The sequence below is a fragment of the Pleurodeles waltl genome, chromosome 1_1 (genome assembly GCF_031143425.1).
Source record: "Pleurodeles waltl isolate 20211129_DDA chromosome 1_1, aPleWal1.hap1.20221129, whole genome shotgun sequence".
NCBI classification, from domain to species: Eukaryota; Metazoa; Chordata; class Amphibia; order Caudata; family Salamandridae; genus Pleurodeles; species Pleurodeles waltl.
Window position 1 is genome coordinate 125,214,400 of NC_090436.1, and position 21,732 is coordinate 125,236,131.

Sequence of the window (21,732 nt, forward strand, 5' to 3'; positions counted from 1 at the left end):
CCCCCAGATCCAGAGAGCAATTACATTTTCTATGTAGGGTGGCCGTCTGGCACCCCTGCAGCTCTGGGGACTGCCTCTTCTTTGGGGCTTTAAAGAAATATAATGTGGCTAGGGTTACAATAAAAGAGTGAAGAGGGTCCATTTCAGATCCCCGAGCCCCAGCAACCACCATCACCCCAGGACAATGCTCTTTGGAGGGGGGCCACTTGGCCCCCTCGAGGAGCCAATAATGGCCCTGGGAACCACCACCCCAGGGCCGGCTCCTGCTGTGTCCTGGGGAGCCTGCCCCTGGGGCATAGCTGTTTGCTTTTTCTCAGTGGGAGCTGACAGCTCCCACCAAGCAAAAACAAATCTGTTAGAAAGCATTGCTCCCACAAGCAGGGAGCTGCTATTTAAAGCAGCCCCCTGCTTGTGGGAGCAATACCGGCTCCCCTTGATGTGGGGAGCTGGCTAGGACCGTGAGGGTATTGAGGTTCTTCAAGAGGTCCTGTCACTCTCTCTCTTTCATCCCATAATTGGATTGAAGAGAGAGGGAGATTGTCATTGCAATACTCTCTCAATGCAATGACTTGAAATTGTCACCCTCGGCAGCTGTTAGGTTTGAGAATCATAGACATGTTTTTAACACCACATCAGAGAGTAATTGGTGGCCTGCTGGTAAGGCATGTGAACTGTCTCCCTGTAAGTTGAAAGTTCTAATCCTGGTAGAGTGTCTGTTTATTTAGTAGTTTTTTTAATTTTAAAGATGCCTTTTGTTGAAACATTTACATCTTTTTCCCATCACACCATTAAGTTTGAATGTCATAGCTATGTGTGAATAGTGTGTAGTAAAGAGTTGTCTGTGGTTTAGTGGTTAATGTCTCAGGCCTATTCCTTAAAGGTTGACGGTTCCAGTTTAGGTGTGTTTTTTCTCTGATTTATTTTCTTTTCAAATTCTAATATTTAAGACACATAAATCTCACTCCCTCTCTTTCTCTCTTCCTCTCTCTCTCTTTCAATCTCTTTCTCCCACTCACACAATCACTCAGACCCTTACACAAACACATCCACTCACATACCCACTCAGACACTCACGCACCCACTCACAGACCTACTCAGACCCTGGTGCACCCACTCACAGCCGCACTCAGACCCTCATGCACCCACTCACAGGCCCACTCAGACACTCACGCACCCACTCACAAACCCACTTAAACACTGACCTACTCACTCTCACAACCACTCTCACACCCAGCTTGTCATACCTATTGTCACACCCAGAGAGACAGGCCTTAGCCAACTCCTGCTGCGCACAACCAAAGGCCATGTGCAGCATGATGTTGAATAGTTAGGAGAGTCCTGCGGCCAACCCCCACTGCACACGGAGATGGTTGGATTAATATATAATAATGAAAATTACTTTATGTTAAAAAAATATAGAAATTTGTTGAAAAAAAAGGTTACAGGGCCATTATAGTTAGGAAACAGAATTAAAAAAACATAGAAATTCACTTAAAAATCTAAGGTTACAGGGACATTACAGTTAGGCTCACATTGTAAACGTACAAAACCATAGAAATTCACATGTTAAAGTTATCTTAAATAACTATAACTCGTGCCCTAAGGTAACTATAAATTGTGGTAATTTGTAGATCTTGTTGGTGCATTGATGTGGTTTAAGAAATTTAATTTACTATTTGTGATAAAACTTAGGGATTTGAAATTCCAGAAGTATCAGTTAAGCAGCCTAGGGCATTAGTTCAGCATGACCACTCTCTAATAGGTGTGGAAGATGCCTTAGGTGAGAAAAGAGGAAATTGTCTTTTGAGGGTTAAGTTTGAGATGGTGAGCTGTCATACACAATTGTATTTTGTCCAGAGCTGTGGCTACTTGGTATAAGTGCTAGGAGGTCCAGCATTTCAGGTCCTCTCCCAAGTCTTAATAGCAGATGCAGTCCTTCCTCTGTCTTCCGCATGTGCTTTAGTGTTCTGAACAGTGTGTTTAGGGGTGCTACATTTATGTCTTGCACTAGCCTTCCTAGCAGTAGCTTGTGAGTGGGACCCTCTCTAACCCATAGCAAAAATGTTTCCAGGCGTAGCCCACCTATTTTTACAGCACTTTGTGCATGCCCTACTGAAAACTATCCCGAAGTGCCCATTCCTACCTAAATCCAAAAAGGCACATATTTTTGTGCCCTGAGCAGAGTTCCTCTGCCCATCCTGTTGGTGTGGGAGCAGTTCTTCTCTCACATGAATTGGTGCCTGGCTGACTAAGGGGCAAAGAATGGTGAGGCGCAGGTGTTAACTACATCTGTCTGTCACAGGGGAGACATCCTTCAAAGTTAATTAAGTTCCTGGGCACTGCCTAGCTGGACAGTCTGTAGGGGAATAGAAAACCTTCCCAGACCCAAGTCCTGTAACTCAGCACTAAGAGCAAGGTTTCACCTCATAAAAGGGGCTATTCATTTCCTTTGTGACATTTGGAAGAGGGTTTAGGCTGGTGAAAGGTGGCTTTTTGAAATTACCTATCATGAAATATTCATTAGACATATCACTTCGCCAGTGAATTGGGTTTGTAAAACATATATTAAATATCTAAAAATCTACTTTGTAGCTGTTTCCTAAATGAAGATAACATTATTTGCTTTTAATATAATATCCCAATGCTTCCCTATGGAACAGCTAACCCTGCTGCAGTGGAAATATCTTTTGGGTCCTTCTCACTGCAAGAACATATCCTGCATTACATTTTTACATACCCTACATGTAAATACTGTAAGATAACATGCTATTTACAGGTTCGTCCCCCACCCCACTTTTTCCCCTCATTTGAACTATTAGCTGCTGCTTTATCAACTCTGAGAGTGCACTAGGCCTGCTAACCAAACTTCAGTGCCAGTGTTCTAACCCTATACAAATTGCTTGCCGAATTGGATACACCCCATTTTCAAGACCTGATTTATAAGTAAGACTTACTAATAAATCCCTAGTATATAGTACCCAGGGTTCCCTGGGGCACGTAAGACAGAGTGTCAACTCAGGGCTACAGCACTGTTTGTGCTATCCTTAGTGTGACAAAGTAAATAATGGCTCCCAGTCTGCTCTTGCAGACTGGAAGGACAGTGTTTGCACTGCCAGTTTGACTTTGCCATTTAACCCACTGGCAATGCCATCAAATCCCATAACATTATATGTAAGTCTCCCCTAAAGTAGGCCGATAGAACCCTATGGCACGCAACTAGTCTGCTAATTAAGGCATCTATTTTTTTATATCTCTTAACAGTAACACTTCCAAATTGTTGTATTGCTGTGCGTAAAGTTAGTGGCCACATTGGTTAACACAGGGTTACCAGGTAGCATCCCAACCTAGCTAACTTCTGAATGAGACTACCTAACTAGGTCTTTTAAGGAATCAAATTAATTGTGGCATTAAAGGAGACTTGATGGCCTCAAAATTAATGTCACTTTTAATTTTAAGAAACCTTTAGAAAGTTGCCACACTGTGCCTCTGGTAGTTCAGTGGCCTCACAAAGGCGTGCACACACAGACTACCAGGCTCAGGAACAAGTGCAGGTGCCACAAAGAGAGGTGCCACTTCATCTGCCAGGATGGGCCCTCGGGGTTAGCCAAGAAATGGAGACATGGCCAGAGAGGAAAAACTCGTCCCCAAACTGGCCTTAGTTAGCCACACCTTTAGGTCGGGCAACTAAGGTCCTGATGACTGAATAATGGTTGTGCCATCTTGAAAGGGACAAGAATGTGGCATTTCTGAATAGCCAGCTGCCACACATCATAGGAACTTCATAATTAGGTAACCAGGAGCCCATTGGCTGGTGACCATGTGGTCCCCACAGGGAAATTTCCGGGGATAAATATAGCACCCCAGATACCCTGACCCTCAGATCACACTAGAATCTGAGAGAAGATCGAAGAAGGAGTGCCCAGCTGACCTTGGACTGGCACAAACAGAGGCTGCACCACCAGGAGGACTGCGCCTCCTGCACTTTGAACTAGCAAAGTTTAGACTGTGCTTGCGGTTCCTGGTTCGGGGAATCGTTGATTACCAACATCCAACAACAGCAGTGACTCTAAGGATCAGTCGGCTAAGATCCTGGAACCAGCTCCAGGGACACGAGCTGAAAGAGCCTAGACCGACAAGTTGGTAGCTGCCACAGAATTTTTGCCTCTATATGTCACAGAGCACTCAAAGGATAAGTCAGAGACAGCCAAAAGTTGGACCCGTGTCTGCCAGCCCTGAGTGTGCTGTCAGAGTCCTGATTTGTTGTACCCCAGGAATACTACCTCTGACCAAAGGATTTCACCCCAACTGTGGTGGACTGACCATTAACCAGTAGCCCTGCATTGGTTGGTCTGCTACTGCAACATAGAGGACTTTGAGGGACCCCAGTCTCCATGGCCAAGTTCACCTCACTTCACCCATGACCTTAAGAGCACCCACAAAGACATCCTCATTGGCTACACCACAAATGGAGCATACTTTGAGCATCTTTTGGCTTACATCCCTCAGCATCAGGACCACTCCGTTTGTATCTATGGCGGTTGTCCTGTAAAGTTTAGTTCTTGTTTTATAAAAGCTCTGCTGCCCAGATAACCATCCAAAGTGTCCTTTCTGGCCCCCTAGCCCTGTTTTGGGCCTGAGATGCCAAACTGAGGGGCATATTCATAAGTCCCTAGCGCCACCTTGCACCACATTAGCGTTGTTTCTTTTTACACTAATGTGGCCCAATGAGGCCAAAATCCTAGCCCCATATTTACAAAGTGACACAATGCATGCATTGCGCCACTTTGTAGCCCTTTGCGCTACATTATGCCTGCGCCAGACATAATGTATGCAAAGGGGGCGTTCTCCCATTACAAGGGCCAAACAAATGAAGCAAGGAAATCTCAGAGATTTCCTTGCATCATTTTGTGTGGCACTTTTAACACCTGCTTAGAGCAGCCGTTAAAAGGGGGCTTCCATTATTTATAATGGGCGCTACTCAGCGTACATCAATAGCGCCATGAAAAATGACACTGTTGCCCCCTACCCTGCGCCATGGTGCACTGTCTTTTAAATACAGCGCAGCATGGTGGCAGTAGGGGGAGCGGAGAAAGTGGCACTGCACTTGGTGTAGCGCCACTTTCCATAAAACTGCCCCTAACTGTTTTAAACTTTACAAAGGTTAACAAACCTTTTGTTGGCTAATGCTTGCTTGTGGTAATATAAAATATATTTATTTCTCCTAAAATTCACATATCTGGAACCTTTTGATGAGTTTTGATGATGAAGGTCTCTACAATTCGGAAAAATATGAGATATTTGTATAAATCGATGTGTCATTTCTTTTCTATTTTGTTTTGTGGGGCTGTTAAATGCTTTACACATTGTTTTTTTGGTAAGCCTCAGTCATTGCAGCCACAGCTAATCAGGGATGTACTTAAGATTGAGCATATGGACTGGACTGGACCCAGGATTGTATTTGAGAGTGTTCAGCACAATAAGGCCTCCCAGCCATATCATATAATAATACATCCAAATCATCACAGATACCATACACTTGACTTACTGGCTATCAAGACCTGCTTAGGGGTGACAATAATATTTAAAATCAGGGTATAGGCATGCCCAAAGAGATGATTTTGACAGGTCAGATTTGCAGTTTCAAAACTTCACAGGCAGGCAGCAGTGGTAGGCCTGCAGTCATGTTTTGCACTGGCAATTTAATGGTGGTATGTGTGCTACAGTCCACTGTTGACATTTAATTTTGAGGCCCTGGGTACACTTTGTACCATATACTAGGCACATATAAGTAAGTTACATATGCCAGTTAGGGGTAGAGTCTATACTGAGATGTTTAGGGGTCGTCAGAGCATATGCACTGGGGTCTGGTTATCAGAGTCGCGGGGCACAGACTAAACAAATCAGTGTTGTGAGACTCTAAGTGTTGGAAAGTGGAGTATTGGTAAGGGCAGGTAAGGGCAGGTAAGTACCTACACTTGGCAACAGGCCACAAATCCCTAGTAGGTTAAGTAAAGAGCTCAATAAGTTAATCCCAGCTCAACCCTTAGGAGCTTGGCAACGAGCAGTTAGGCTTAACTCAGGGGACAGGTGTGTAAAGCATTTATAAACCACAAAAAAGTAGTTAAGTAAAACTATACACAATAAAAGTCTAACACCAATTTATAAAAATAGATTATATTTTTACCTTTAAAATGACACTAAAATGAAAAAAAATCCAATAAAGGGAACTGGAGACATGAATTCTTAAAGATTAAGGGCCTTAATACGAGTTCGGTGGACGGAAAGACCCGTTCTCTGAACTTCTGATGGGGAAGTTGCTGCCTTCCTGGCGACCTCCCCACCGGCCAAGTTGTGACTTTCCTGCTGGGCTGATGGGCAGAAACCAAGGTTTCCGCCTGTCGGATAAGCAGGAATGTGGTGGCAGCAGGGGGGACCAGCACCCTCGTAATGCACACTGTCTGCATAGCAGACAGTGCACTTTATGAGGGTGCTGGGTATGGGGACACCTGCAATGCCCATGCGATGGACCCCTATTGCCCCCTGCACCTGTTCTCCACCACCCTTTTCATGGTGATGAACCAGGTCATAATCAGCAAGGTGGCGCTGATTTCAGTGCTGCCCTAGATAATTATGACCTGCACCACCATCAGCCTGTCGAGAACATTGTTCCCAGCGGAGCTGGCGGTCATTTGGTACTCCCACCTAAAGACTCGTAATGAGTTCCTAACTGTTTTCTAGTGCTTCGAAAACAAAATCTGGTCACACTTGACTGGGGCAAATACAAAAGTTGAGGCCAACCGCAATGCAGACGTGCTCGGCTACACTGAGCGGGAGGCCTCGGTCAAAGTTTTACCTTCTGACTTAGAAGAATTTTTGAAGATTTCTCACCGATCTGGACAAAGTCACAGGTTCATGCTGACCTTACTGGAGCCCTCTTCATATATGCGTCACAGGAGTCCTCGGTCAAGAGTTCTATGTTTGGACTTAGATGAATTTTCAGGATGAATATGTTCCTCCAGGACCAAGTCGAAATTGAAATCGACCTTGCTGGAGCCCTGCTCAGATACGCTGGGTGGGAGGCCTTTTGACTTTTTTGGAGCTGTTCTTCTCCGACGTCAAATGACTCTCCACAGCAAGCCGATTTCTATGCAATGTTGCCAGATTCCTTTTCCCCGATCCCCCGGTGAAATCCTGGAATTCTGGGGCTCTGGAGCTTTTCAGCAGAATGAACCTGCAAGTCAGGCATGTTGCGGTCAACGTTGACCGGCTTGACTCACGACGTCGGGTCGGTCCACTTGTGGAGCTTTTTTTCTAAAGTTGCTCCAAATTTCTCCAAACTTCTAGATCTTCTTCCAGGTTCTTTAGGTGTCGACAACTCACCCCATGGTTCCAGAGGCTCTGAGTTGCGCCTTGGGGGTTAGGACTCCGACTCTCAGAATGCACCTGGTTCAAATCCAAAAATGACCACTGGTCACTGTTCAGCTAGTCAATTTCTTCAGGGCTTGATGAAGGGCACTCTGGTAAGCTCTTTTCTGCCTGTAGCCTTCAGGGAGACGCTTCTTGTAGTAGTAGAAGCCAGGCAAAGTCCTTTTCTTGGTGAAGCCCAAGTGTGCAGCTGGTGCAGTCCTTCTGAGTGTAGTGTCCAGGTGCAGGCCAGGGGTTCAGGAGGGGAGTCCTTCTTCTTCTCGTATTGCTCTAGTAGGGATCTGAAGTGGGGTGAAGCTCTACCATATTTATCCTTGCTCCTGGGATGGCAAGCAGGGCTGGCCTCTGTCTAATTTTGTACAGGCCATACAGGCACCACCCTCTTGGGTGACTCCACCCTAGGAAGTGTGAACAAAATCGATCCCCGGGAGCAACATTACTCCAGAATCGAAGATGGCAAAAATTCAATCATAGATTTTAGATCTGGCTGAGTCCACCCACTGGTGTAGCTAAGTGTCCCTTAACACACCCCTTTCCAGCCCTCTTTTAATCTAATCAGGGGGCACATGAATGTCTGGGTTTGCAGGAAAAGGGGGAGGTACAGTTGCTGTCCCAAATGTCCTTCCTTTCTTTGAAATCCAGTTTGGCTGCTCTCCCCCCATCTTGTTCTACCATCTACTGAGGCAGATCTCCTCCCACCAGATGCTTCTTTTGTTTCGGCCCAGACCACTTCACACCTCATCAAGGCAGACTAGCTCAAGCTGATAGATTATGACCAATCAGAGAAGGACACTACAGGGCTGAAGTTGGTACCTTTTAGTAAGAGTTCTAAAACCATTTCTAGGTACAAGTTATATTAAATTGCAAGTTGTTGGATTTATTATAACTTTTAATTTAATGCTAAACTTGCCATATTTATTTCCTTCCTATGGAAAACAAGATTTTATTATTTTAAAATAAAGTCTCTCCATGTTAGCCTATGGAGCCCATTCACTACAATGGGGAAAAACAAATGTTGCTATTTTTCCCTCGCCAGGGATTATAAAATATCTTTTATAAAGTCCCTGCTCATAGTTACACTGCACCCAACCTGGGGGCACTTAGGATGTACCTTAGGCTACCTTATATGTAAAAATAAGGAAGCTTAGGACTTTGGAAGCACTTTTTTTATTCCAAAGTCGAACTAGAGGTTAACTTTAACTTAAAAGCAGCCAGCAAGGCAGGCCTGCCTTTATAATGACTCTGGGTACCACAGCAATGCACCTATGGCTGTACTATCTATGCTGGGGTCGATATACCTACATGCCGTACCATGTACTAGGGACATTTAAATAGGTTGATACAGGCAATTATAATTACCCTACTTTGCATAATCTATTTTACACAGAGCACTGGCCCTGGGATGGTCAGTAACCACCAGTATCAGACAAAAGGGTTGGGGGTGACCAGGCAAAAAGGAGGACTTTCGTACACTCATCAAAATAATGAGACTGCTGAGTTTTGGGCTGCAGGCGCCAATGGGTATGGGGGACTGAATCCGATTCCAAACTGTATGGCAGCTGTCGGCCTAACTCTTCCGTCTAGTTACAGCACCTCAGAGATACCACAGGTAAAAGTGATTTGTGGCAGCCCATCAAATGACACTCTTAGACTCCTCAGGGAAGTAATGGTAGAAACAGATTGTACCCTGTTCTGTCAGTTTCACAAGTCTCATATATGTAATGACAAGCAGAAGCATATATTTGTTCAATAGAATTTGCTGAAGCAAATGCATTCTAAATAAAAAGGCATGAAAGTAGGATTAATAGGATGATGAAATCAGACACTAGTAAAACGGTGACTAAGAAAGTGAAACATAGAAACAGTCCCAACATATTTGTCACAATAGCATTACCAATATTTCTCTACATGCACTACTAAAATTCCTACATGAGAGCAAGTAGCAGAGATAGCCCTAATCTACCCATTGAGTCCTGGAAGTGTAGCACAAGCCCCATACCTGTGTTGGGGGTGAAGGAGAGGTCAGTTAGTCTGCAACAGAAGAGGAAGCACTAAGTTTCTGCTGAAACTGCAAAGTCGACAGGCAGGTTAAGATGGCATTCTGACTGGAATGTCCAATCTAAGGATTCTAAGGCAGCCTGATGTTGTATAATAAACATTGTGTTACTCTAGGAACTTCCCTGATGTTACAACACGCCCCTTTCTGTGTAAGGAAGGCACTGTACTCTCTGAACCAGCAATACCCGGGAACCTATCATACATAGCCTTGATGTGAGCACAGAATGACATATCATGCAAAGCAATGAATAACAAAGTTCTGCAGAGAAGGGCAACAGATAAGAATAATAAAACATCACCACTTAGAATGATGCCTCAGTAAAATAATAAAAGGAATAAAATACTAAGTGACGGGGTGAAGGGTCACAGGTCTCAGACCAGAACTAAAGTAAGCAAAAATAAGTGTGAGTATGTGCCTAACAACTAACCTCACAGAACCAATATCATCAGCCCAAAATAGTTTGGGCAATGATTAAAAAAAGACTCATTTCATACATGGTCCTGTGTAACTGTCCAAGCAGTTTCAGTCATATGGATGCCTATTATTTCAATTCCACCATATGCTGCTGCTTGCTCATCTGTTTGGATGCCTGTACATAAGACTCCATTCCAAACTGGGTTAGTCTTAAATTAATGTGTGAAAGTTTTTTCCATTTAAGAGATGATTTATGAATTATTAAGCTTGTGATCAGAATTCTAGTCTTGGATGTATTTGTAGTGTGCCAATAAGAAGTACATTTCTTCATTGATTGGATCATTCTGTAAGAATTAGGTAATAATTGGTGGCTATAGTAGGTGAAGCTACCTCTTTCCATTCTAGAGCATTGCATCTCATTATTTTTTTAGTTAAGAACTTAGGGTCACATTTATGGACTGATTTGCTTCACTCTAACTAACTTAGTGTTAGAATAAATATGGAGGTCATGAAAAAGGAGGAGGTAGAAGTCACGAAAAGAAGGAGAAACAACCAATACATCACATAAGACACCATTGATGCCTCTCAGTCTCACCATCAGGAAGTACAGCCACAAGCCAAGTAATTGTCATGCAGCCAGTCAGAAGGGCACACAATGAGACATTCTACAGGCCCAAGAAGGCCTAGCACACAGCTGGGTCTAAGGGACTAGACAGCACAATGGCAGTGGACAGTCAAGTTGACACACCTCAACCAGGATGCACAACTCAATATCATAGTACCAGGAGACATCGCTATAAGACATACTCTGCACCTGCTGTGTTAAACAACGTGAAGTCAGTGAGTCCTTGCAACAGCCCTCACCAGCCCGGGGTCATGGGCTTGTTCCACAGTAGTTTGGTGCCTTAATTGATGAGAAATGGAATGTTTGCCCTAGGCCGCATGGTAGTTCAGCCACCAAGGAGTAAAATACTCTAACCCATAATGTGAGTCAGGGCACCAGTTGCGAAGTCTTCAGCTCGTCAGTGAGTTAACACTTCCCAACTCTAGATCAACAAATCCTATCTAAGGCTGCATTTTCTGGTAGTCTGTCCTGGAAGGGCCACGAGCCCAGTGACAGTAGGTAAGGAGGCACCGCCTACAGCAGGTGACTGGGCAAAGAGGAGAAGTAGGCAAAACACCACGGAGGACTTAGTTATGTTTTTAAACTCAATGGAGAGTCACTATAACAATATTAAACAGGGACGCTAACTACTCCTCCCAGGGTGCGCAGGGTTGACCAGCAGTCATTGTGAGGCCCTCTTCATCTCAGGCCAAAGTCCTTATGCAGACCTACAAGGCAGCAAGGAGGGGAGCATCACTCTTCAGTCAACAGATGCAGGCAAATGCATGCTATTAAGAGTGGGATGCAGTCTTTTCACAGGCTTCCTACATAGTACCACATGGAAAGGGTGCCCACAGTGCTGCATGGCCTGAGTAAACTAGGATTTACACAGATTGTGAACCTATGCTTAGGAGCTCAGCATGGAGCTTCTATGTTGACGGCCAACTTGCCACTTACCAAGAGAAGATAATATGAGAGAAATAGCATCAGAGAGCCCAGATCTGGTAACTTGACTTGGAGTAACAATGCAATGATTATATTTTGGTGATAATTTTAGGGAGATTGTTAACTTTCTTCATATAAAAAAATAATTGCCCTTGTAGTGGCGACAAATCAAGGAGACATCTTCTTGTCAAAGTACAGCAGTCCTTCTTCCTGTCAGGGTATCCACAGGTCCAGAAGTGTACTGAAGAGTTGGTGTCTGAAGCCCTTATTTTATACCCTGGTGCCCTGGTTCTGGAAGGTGGGAGACGCTTCTAGGCAATGGTTTTGAAGTAGATGTAATTTCTTGCATCCCCTGCCCTGGCTCCAAGTTGACTGAATTGATAATGCAGGGTTGTTAGGCTCTATGTGTGAAGGCAGAGCAGCAGATGGCCCATTCAGGCACACCTAATCCTTCTGTTCTGTGACAGTATGGGAGGAATTCACAAAGTATAACTGGCAGATACACTCAGACATGTGATCCAGGCAAGGCACAAAAGAGCTAAGGGCAGAAAAATGCCAACCTTCTAAGAGTGGCATTTTTTAAATTGTGATACAAAATGGACCACACCAGTAAATATGGCTTCCCACCCCAATTCCAAAGACAGCAAATCTGAACTGGTTATCTCTTCCCTTTTGGAAGTGACACTTATAAAACAAAAGAAGGCAACTCCAATGTATCCTATGGGAGAGATAGGCCTCGTAGAAGTGAAAAATGAATTTAAGAGTTTTTCACTACTAGGACATGTAAAACTTAAAAATGTGTGTCTGGCTTTTTAAATACACTGCACCCTTCCCTTGGGCTGTCCATGGCCTACCTTATGGGTGGCCTATATGTATTTAAAAGTAAGGCTTGGGTCTGGCAAAGGGTTTACTTTGCAAGAGCGACGTGGCAGTTTTAAACTGCCCACACAGAGTCTGAAATTACAGGTCTGAGACATGTTTAAAGGACTATATTAGTGGGCAGCACTACCACTTTCCACTAATAGAGAAGACACTGTATGGTTAAAATTGTTTTAATTAACAGTTGTGAATACATGTTTGTAAGGTTTGCTAGATCATGACTCTTGTATTTTTTTTAACAATTTATTTTTTAAAATAAAGTATCTTACTAGTATGATTAAAAAACTCTTGAGCCAAGTGTCATTAACTGATACATTCTCTGACAAAATAAAGCTGTGTCACTCATTCCCAAATGGATCAGTGAGAAAGTTGAGCATGAGGCTGAAGGTGGTATTGCTAGCAGTGGGAACAGTCTTTCAAACAGAGAACAAACATTGGTAATGTCAATAGGCTAGGCCTTTTAGTAAGGGAAATATTTTGTAATAGCTGGACAACTCTGTGTGTTTTCCCCAGTTGACCTTTAAACAAAGTACAAAATGAAACAACAAGTTAAGCAATCCAGATGCAAGCAGTTGGGCTCCTTAGCTGAGCAGACTGCAATAGCATAGTTAAGCTGTACCATCAAATAAGTTTGTTTTGTAAGTGGTGAACTTCAAAGGTATACATAGCAAAATATTCCATAGTAAATGCATCTCTTTAGCTCTACTTCTTATGTTACAGTTTTGAAGAATTGATAACATAAAGCCCTTCAGGCAACTGAAGTATAGATAGAGACACGTATAGGTAGAGACAAGGGGCCAGATGTACAAAAATGAAATTTTGCATTTCTTAAATATCAACTTCATAGTAATAGTTATTTAAGAAATGCAAAATGCAATGTACTAAGACAGTGATTTCCTAATGTAATTCCTACAAAGTAGGAATCAATATTAGGAAATCACTATCAAGAAATCCCACTGCGTTTGAGTCAATGGGCCGGTTTTGCATTTTCTAAATAGCGGTTTCTTATTAAGAATCGCTATTTAGGAAATGCAAACTGAGCATGGCAATGGGCAAAAGGCCCCTCTTGGGTGCACCTGTAGAGCACACATATGTCTAAGGGGCATGTGTGTGCTCTACTGCAATTTAAAAAAGTATTTTGGGGTGCTTTTTCAAATTGCACCTGGTTACTATCAACTTCAAGTCGATCGTAATTGCATCTCCTAAATGCCCAAGATGCATTTAGGAAATGCATGGTACATCAGAATAGGAATCGCAAATAGGAAATCCCTATTTGTGATTTCCTATTCTGGGAATTGCAAATTGAGATATCTACAGGGTAGAAATCACAATTTGTGATTCCTTTGTGGGCTTTGTACAAAAGAGAAGCCCAGGCTGTATTTCTTAATGACCCGTAATAGCAATTCAGACTATTAAGAAATTAACAAAGGCTTTGTACATCTGGCCCAAGGCTCTTTATGATGATGAAATAAACTTTAGATTAGGATGTACTTAATGGCAACCCAAGTTGTTCCTATTTGGTTTGACTTGTAATGCAAAATTGTAAGAAGCAAGTGAGGCTACATAGCTTAATTTGTTCCCCTTTTATATAACTATTTCTATGTCATTAAAGAAAATTGCAGCCTTCACAGTTAGTGTCGCAGTTCATTTGCAACAAACAGTGTGAACTATGATTAGGACATATAATCACCAAGGTAAATCAATCAATGAATCAGCAAAGTACATTAATGTTGATATTTCATGAAAACCGCGTAACCAAGAGGCGGCTCAAAAGTGATTATTCTCCTTGTCAGCAATGTATCAAGACAAGAATCAAGTGATTGTATAATTAAAAAACATAAAATCTATATAAAAGCTCTATTGCACATTTTGTCGGAAGCAACACATGCAATTTTTATAAGAGCCACAATAACACTCCAAATGTATTATTTTTATACTTCTATTAAAAAAGGTAATCATAACTTTTGTATCCAACACCTGTCACAAACCAATAGTTCAATAACAGCTTTATACTAGTTAGCGTTGCGTTATTTCAATCCCCAACCCTCCACGGCCTAATCTTTTCTTTAGTTTTCATCGTTAAACTTTCACAGTTTTTGTCCAGGGTATCTTTAGTAGAATTATAAAAGTGAATTCCTAAATATTTTGAGCATTTTTACTCCATAGAATACCAGATTTATACAACACATCATGAGTACAAATTATGTGTTATTCAAATTGAGTGTTTATCCATAATCCCTGGCATAATTTGTTATAACACACAATATACACACTATATAACGGGTGAGTCATAAAAAAATAGTAAAATGTACTAAGTGTTGGCCCAAGTTTCCAGAATAACATCACTCCTCAATGGTCATTTTAAATGTCTGTGTTATGGATTAAGTATAACACGTGCTTAATACTTAACACAAAATGTAAGGGTGACAATGGAAGGCCTTGTCTAGTACCCGGTGAAAAATCTAAATAATCTGAAGTAGTTCCATTCCCAAAAACTCTAGCTTTAGGTACAATATATGAAGCCTTTACAATGTTAAAAAAATGCCTTCTCTACATTTACAGCAAGAATACCTTAATTTATACTTTGCCATTGGCAAAAACATGACAAATAGTCCCAATATTGTATAATGAAAATGTTCCTTTCATAAATACAGACTAATTAATATAAAACTGTAATGTTAACATTGTTAAAAATATGACAGTATTAAAAGACGAAAATGCTCCTTTCATAACTCCAGTCTAATCAATATAAAACTAGAATGTTAAACTGCAAAAAGTGTACTTGCGCATATATCTTAATAGGTTTGATTCAGGAGAAATATAGGGCTGCAATTTCACACAGAAGTATGATCTTTAACAGGTTTAGGAAGGGCAATAATTAAAGTATTGTGAGGACCTCTGGAACCTGAGTGGGTCATCGCAGTTTTAACTTCATTTTGCTGTTCATATTTTATTCATTTTAACAAGACTGCTTATAGAGATGATTTATGCATATTTCTATCAGCTTGCTTTAATCTAGGACTACAAGGAACAAGCAGGTTGTTTAGTTAGCCTTTGCATGACGTGATCAGTAGCTTCTGTCCAAGGCTAAAGAATACTATACCTGATATGGTAGTTTGTGTTGCCCATTCAGGAGACAGCTTCTAACACCTAGACACAGCAGTGCATCTGAACTATACTTCCAACACAGTATGTTTTATTATATGAAAAGTGAGCTGACCCAGAGAGGGCAGAGAACATTCCAGGCCACAACTATCCTGTGATGCTTGCTCTGTGACATGCAGTTTAGCTAGCACTGATCTACCAGCCTTCTGAGGGGATTGCCATCCACATCACAGGCTGACTCCTGATACTGTCTCCAGGTATTGGATCAGGGCTAACCTCCTAGATTGGGCCAGGCAGAAGGGTACACCCTCTGTGCTCTCAGCTTAGACATAGTGCTAGGTAGGAACTCCTAGGCCCTTGAGAGCATCTAAGATATACATACACCATTGTTGCATGGTTTTTCTACATTAACATGTTTGTAATGCTCATTATCTTGCTTTGTTTCATCTGCCTAATTATGGTAGCTCAATCTCTATTATTCCAGATTTTGATTTGTTCAATAAATGTATTGAAAACTTATCTTACATCTTTTGTGTCTCACCTTAGCATGCATGAGTAACAACACGAACAGGGTAAGGTCTCTTTTCACAGTTTCCCTGGGGAATCAGAGTGTGATGTTGAGGCTGTCAAATTCAACTTTCACCTCAGTTAGTTTGGGTGATGCACTGTGAGCTAGTTAGGTTAACAGTTACTAATGGTGTGGATGAACTCAGGCCCTCATTATGAGTTTGGCGGTCAGTGGACGACCGTGGTGGAGATGGCGGTTGCACCGCCGCGGGACTGGAGGTATAGACCGCCATATTACGAGTACTGGGAAGCCACCTGCAGAACACAGTCAAATTTCCGTCCAAACGCCAATGTAGAAGGACCGCTGTTGCCGGTGGAAGCCCTCTTATAGCCAGCGGTCAGACAGTTTCCACCCACCGTATTACGGGGTTGCCCACCGCCAGGACTTCTGGGGTGGCCTAACCTTTGCAAAAACCATGGCGGAAACGAACAACATAAAAGGAAGCACCCAACTTCTAGAAAACAGGCACGTCCATAGGTGCCATGGCGTGAGAATTGCAAGTATTTCCAATTCTCCTGCTGGCCATTGACATCCAGGACCAGCGACACCGACATAGACAATATCCATAAGTACCCCATCTTAGCACAAACTGGAGGGAAGGACATTAGTACACACACACGTTCAAACGCACAGTCACCATACATACATGCGCAAGGAAAGCCATGACAAGCTGTGTTGCATTGACACCAACAATGCCATTGTAGAGCAATAGTATTGGAAATATAAAAAATGTCATGACAACTACTATATACAAAAAGCCCCAAGGGCCAGTGTGTCATTGTCCAAATGTCCAGGGCACACTGGCCATGTGAGGACTGCCCAACTTGACTCCTGCTGTTGGGGGGACACCTTAGCCTTTCCCCACTTTCCTGCCTTCTTAGGTGGGACGGTGGTGAAGGCCATAACAGCAGGGGACCCAGATGGAGTGCTACCATGGCTGTAGGTGTGAGGGACAGGTGTGCCTGTTGTGGCAGCACTGCAGACTGCTGACTGCAGGGCATGGCTCAACCAAGAGGAGGGCAGAGAGGTGGAAGGCAGGGGTCTGGGAAGAGTAGCAGGGCGTTTGGTGGGGAACAGGGACTGGACCAGGAGATGGGAAAACAAAAAACTCATGCAGGAATCTCTTTTTAGGGGCAGCGGGTGGGTCATGGGTTAGGCATTTGGGAGTGGAGGGAGAGGGGATGGTTGATAGATGTATACGTGGATATGATTTGGGTGCTGGTGCGTGGGTGTACGAAATGTGTGCGTTGGGTGTGTGTTGGGTGGATGAGTGTGGGCATAAAGGTGTACTGGGAGCAGGAGTGGAGGAGACACAGGGAGATGGTAGGGGGACGTATGAGTGAATGTTGGGGTGCTGTATGCAGGTAGGGTGGATGTGCTGCATGTGGTTGTGTAGACTATTGTGGTGTGTGTGGATGTGGTGTATGGGGTGCATGCATGGGGGTCAGCTGTTGTTGTGACGGTGGCAGTGACAGGACATGTCTCTGGAATAGGGACAGATGATGTGGTGTCTGCATGTGTGAGTGGTGATGTGACTGTGAAGTGGGAGCAGGTAGGGGAGTCAGGGTAGGTAGTGGATGTTGGTGTGTGTGCATCTGAATGGTGGGTGAGTGTATGGCGGTGGTGGCGTATGTGGTGCATGTAAATATCCTTGCGCTCTGGGTCTGTTGGTGGGGATGCATGCTGGTATGAAAGTGTGCTTTGGATGGTAAATGGGAGAGGGATGTGGGAATGGGAGTAGGTAGTTGGAGGGGGACGGAAGAAGAAGGAACACTGGCTGCCCTCAATGAGGAGGCCGGGGCCTGAAACAATCTCTGAAGGGCAGACAGGTCACCATGAATGCCTTCCAGGAACCCATTTGACTGTTGCGTCTGGGATGCCAGTTCCTGGATGGCATTCACGATGGTTGTCTGCCCAACAGAGATGGACCTAAGGAGGTCAGTAGCCTCCTCATTGAGGGCAACAGGGTTGACTGGGGCATGGGCAGAGGTGCCTGTGGCGAAGAAGATGCCCACCCTCCTGGGTGAGTGGGCTCGGGCAACTGGGTGGGGAGCTACAGGGAGGGCGGTGCTAGTAAAGCAGGTGGCGGACAAGGATGGTGCAGGCATAGGACCTGAAGGTTCTGCCACCACCAGGGAGTCACCATCTGAGGAAGAATCTTATGATGGTGTAGAGGTTTCTGTCTCCCCTGTGGTGCTCCACTCGCCCTCTGTCCCACTGGCCCCATCGGCTCTGCTGGTATCAGCCTCCTGGGTCCCGTGAGATGCAACTTCCCCACTTGCCAGTGCCCTTCTCCTTCGCCGCCAGATGATGCTGTTGCACACAAAGACAGAGGGAAAAAAGGGAGGGAGGGTGGGCCAGTGAGAGACGGGGAGGAAGAGAAACAGGGAACAAGTGGTCAATACCAGCACAACAGCCACATACAAGTCACTACAACATACTCCAGTGCCATGTCATAACATGCCATGCCTTCACACACACATGCCACTGCAATGACAGCCCATGCATGCCACCTCATTCATACACATGAGTTTCACACATGCTGACATACATTCAGTCCTGTACAGGATGAAAGCCATACCCTCAACACATGTCCGACCCACCCCATTGGCTCATGGCTTCATATGATCACTAGACCTAAAATTTGTACTTTACGGGCATTTGGAGGCATATTTACACAGCCACATAACCCAAGCACGTATAGCTGTATGATGTGAAACCTCAGACTTCACAGACTACACATACACCACATGCCAGCAGATAGGGATGTGGCCCCAGCAACACTGATTGGATAGTTGGGAGTACAATGTGTGTGACTTCCAGAAGCAGGAACCCTGTCCACATCTAAGACCCTGCTTATGTACTACACAGTTGCCCTGTCATCAATGCCACTTAGTAGTAAATGTAACCCCAACTCACACCCTGCATGGCAAATGAACACATGTATATAGCACATCCGGCATCAATGTGGCCCACGCCTAGTCATACAGTAGCTACCTAGTACACATTCCACAGCCTTCACACACTGCACAAGCTGCACCTATCACTCACCACATAACCTAAGTACGAATGTGAACTCACCCCTTGTAGCTGCTGTGGGGGGGTCAGGATCTGACAGGCGCCCCTCCCTCGCTGGGAGGACGTCCCAAGCTGGGCCTCACCGGTCTTCCTCGTCCAGTGTTGCAGGTTCTCCCACAACTTCCTGCAGTGGGTGTTCTGGGGGGCATGGACCCCCAGGGTCCACACTTTCTTGGTGATGGCACACCAGATCCCCTTTTTTTGATGGACGCTCACCTGCATGGATAACATGGAGGAAAGGAGACAGTCATGTGGCGTGGCATCTTATGGACTATATTGGACACAACACATATCCTGAACAGACGCACATGTCAACCTTTCAGTTGTCCTCACAGCCCTCAGCCAGGTCTTTCCACAAGTCACTCATCCTTGTCCCAAGGACCCCATCCACATTCGTACCACTCATAGACAGTACAATAATAGTGCACTCACCTACTGCCCTGGTGCCCCATACAACTGGGCATGCAGGGGTAGGACACTCGCAACAAGCTTCTTAAGTTCCTCCTGTGTGAAGGCTTGGTCCCTACCCCCTGCAGCACATGCCACATTGGCTACCAATGGCAGAACACAGCAGCACATGCAGTAGAGTTATACTCAGCTCGAGTGCCAGGAGTCAAGTTAACATGAGCCCATGAAATGGCAGTCACGGTCGCCGGGGACCTCATCGTCACCGCTGGCAGTGATCGCCATTGGCTCATGTCTCCCATAGGCAACCAGGTTAACCAATGAGGAGTTGCACGGCGGTTGCGACCACCTACCACCTACCACCATGACGTCTTATGCCACCAGAATTCGCTCAATTCCATCTGTCCTGTGCATGCAGGAAAGGAGGCTGCCATTTTAATTCTACAATGTGTACAGAGGGGGTTTATGAGGTGTGTCATGGATGTTTAATAGTGACCTGTGCACAGCTCCGCTGCATCCACACAGTCCTTCATGCACATAATGATTGCCACTCCCTCCTATTCCCAGGTATGGTGGAAGAATGATGGTGAAGAATGCTCCTGTCTACAGGCCCTTGGTCGATCTTGCCACCCTTGAAAAGTGGCACGTCATCCATTGCTATCGGCTCGAACGTCAGACCATTATGGATCTTGTGAGGCTGTGGGAGCCAGATCTGCGGCCTGGTATTCATCATCCCAATGCCATCACACCCACAGTACTGGTGTTGGCAGTCCTCCACTTCCTTGCCTCAGGGTCCTTCCAAATAACAGTGGGCTGGGCTGCCGGAATGTCACAGCCCATTTTCAGCAACGTCTTGAAAAACATCCTATGTGCCCTACTGAAACATATTGGTAGCTAAATCAGGTTCCCCCAACGTGACGATCTTCCCACTGTGAAAGCAGCCTTCTACGCTGTGGCACATGTGCCACTGTTGTGTAGCCATTTTAACTATAGTTGTATACATGTTATTTTAGCAAACTAGGCCTGCCAATGTGCACTTTAATATAGACTAATTTTATTCAGCTTCGTTTTATTATTTTAACATTAGCAACATTTGCAGTCGTGTTTTATTTTCTCTATCTAGTTGTTCTTTTCCTAGGCCAGCACTGCGTTCTTAAACAAGACATTTCTTTCCCTCTGTGCTTTTCTCAAGGCTGCAGTAGGATAGGTTGCAGGCAAAAGTGGTACGCTTTGTCTCTAATTTTCACAGAAACATACACACTCTTACATGGGGATCGTTTCTTGGAACATCAGCTGTTTTATTAATAAAACACTACTTTGACCCATGTACATTAGAGGGACATTCCAGCCAGATGACCACGACTGTATGCTGAGTGCTTTGCTGCAGCTGCTTATGTAGACTACAGGCCTCTTGCTCAGGTATGAGGGATGATGTCTTCCCAGGGGAACATGAAGGGCAGAATTAGAGCTTAACATGCTGTGCTCTAACATAGCCTAGGTAGGAGTTATTCTTAACAATTTTAGTGACAATATGGTAGTGTTATTTTTGTGTTTTACTCTTCTTGTCACAATTTTAATTCTGTCATGCTTCATGATCCTAGTTATTATTGCAATACACGCTTTATTATTTAAGATGCAGTTACTTCATTAAAATCTTATTGAACTATACTCTGCCTCTGATTGTCCTTGCATACGTGAGACTAATGTAACTGAGAGAAATGGATGAGATCTGAGTGACCACGATTTCCCTGAGGAGTCAATTGTGTCATGCGTTCGATTACCCAATCATCTCTGCTCTTGGGTGGAGATGAGCCACTGCTAGTTAGCCGGAGCAAAACCTGGATTTGGCCGACGGGTGTCACCTGTTATGGGTTCAGACTCAGTCCCCCACAGTGTGAATGATTCTGCTGCCTGAATCCAGTAGTCTCATTAGGATAATGAGAGCCTACGCGACACCACATGTGATCGGGGCTATTGATGGGACCCACATTGCCCTGGTGCCAACCAGGAGGAGTGAACAGGTGTTTAGGAACCATAAAAACTTCTACTCAACCAATGTTCAGGTGGTATGTCTCGCAGACCTCTACATCACTCAAGTGACTGCCCGGTTCCCAGGGTCAGTGCATGATGCCTACATATTGCGGAACAGCAGTATCCCACACCCGATAGCACCACTGCAAAGGGATAGTGTCTGGCTCATCGGTATGTATTGTGTCATATGTCTGCCTCTGTATTCTTCACACTCTGCAC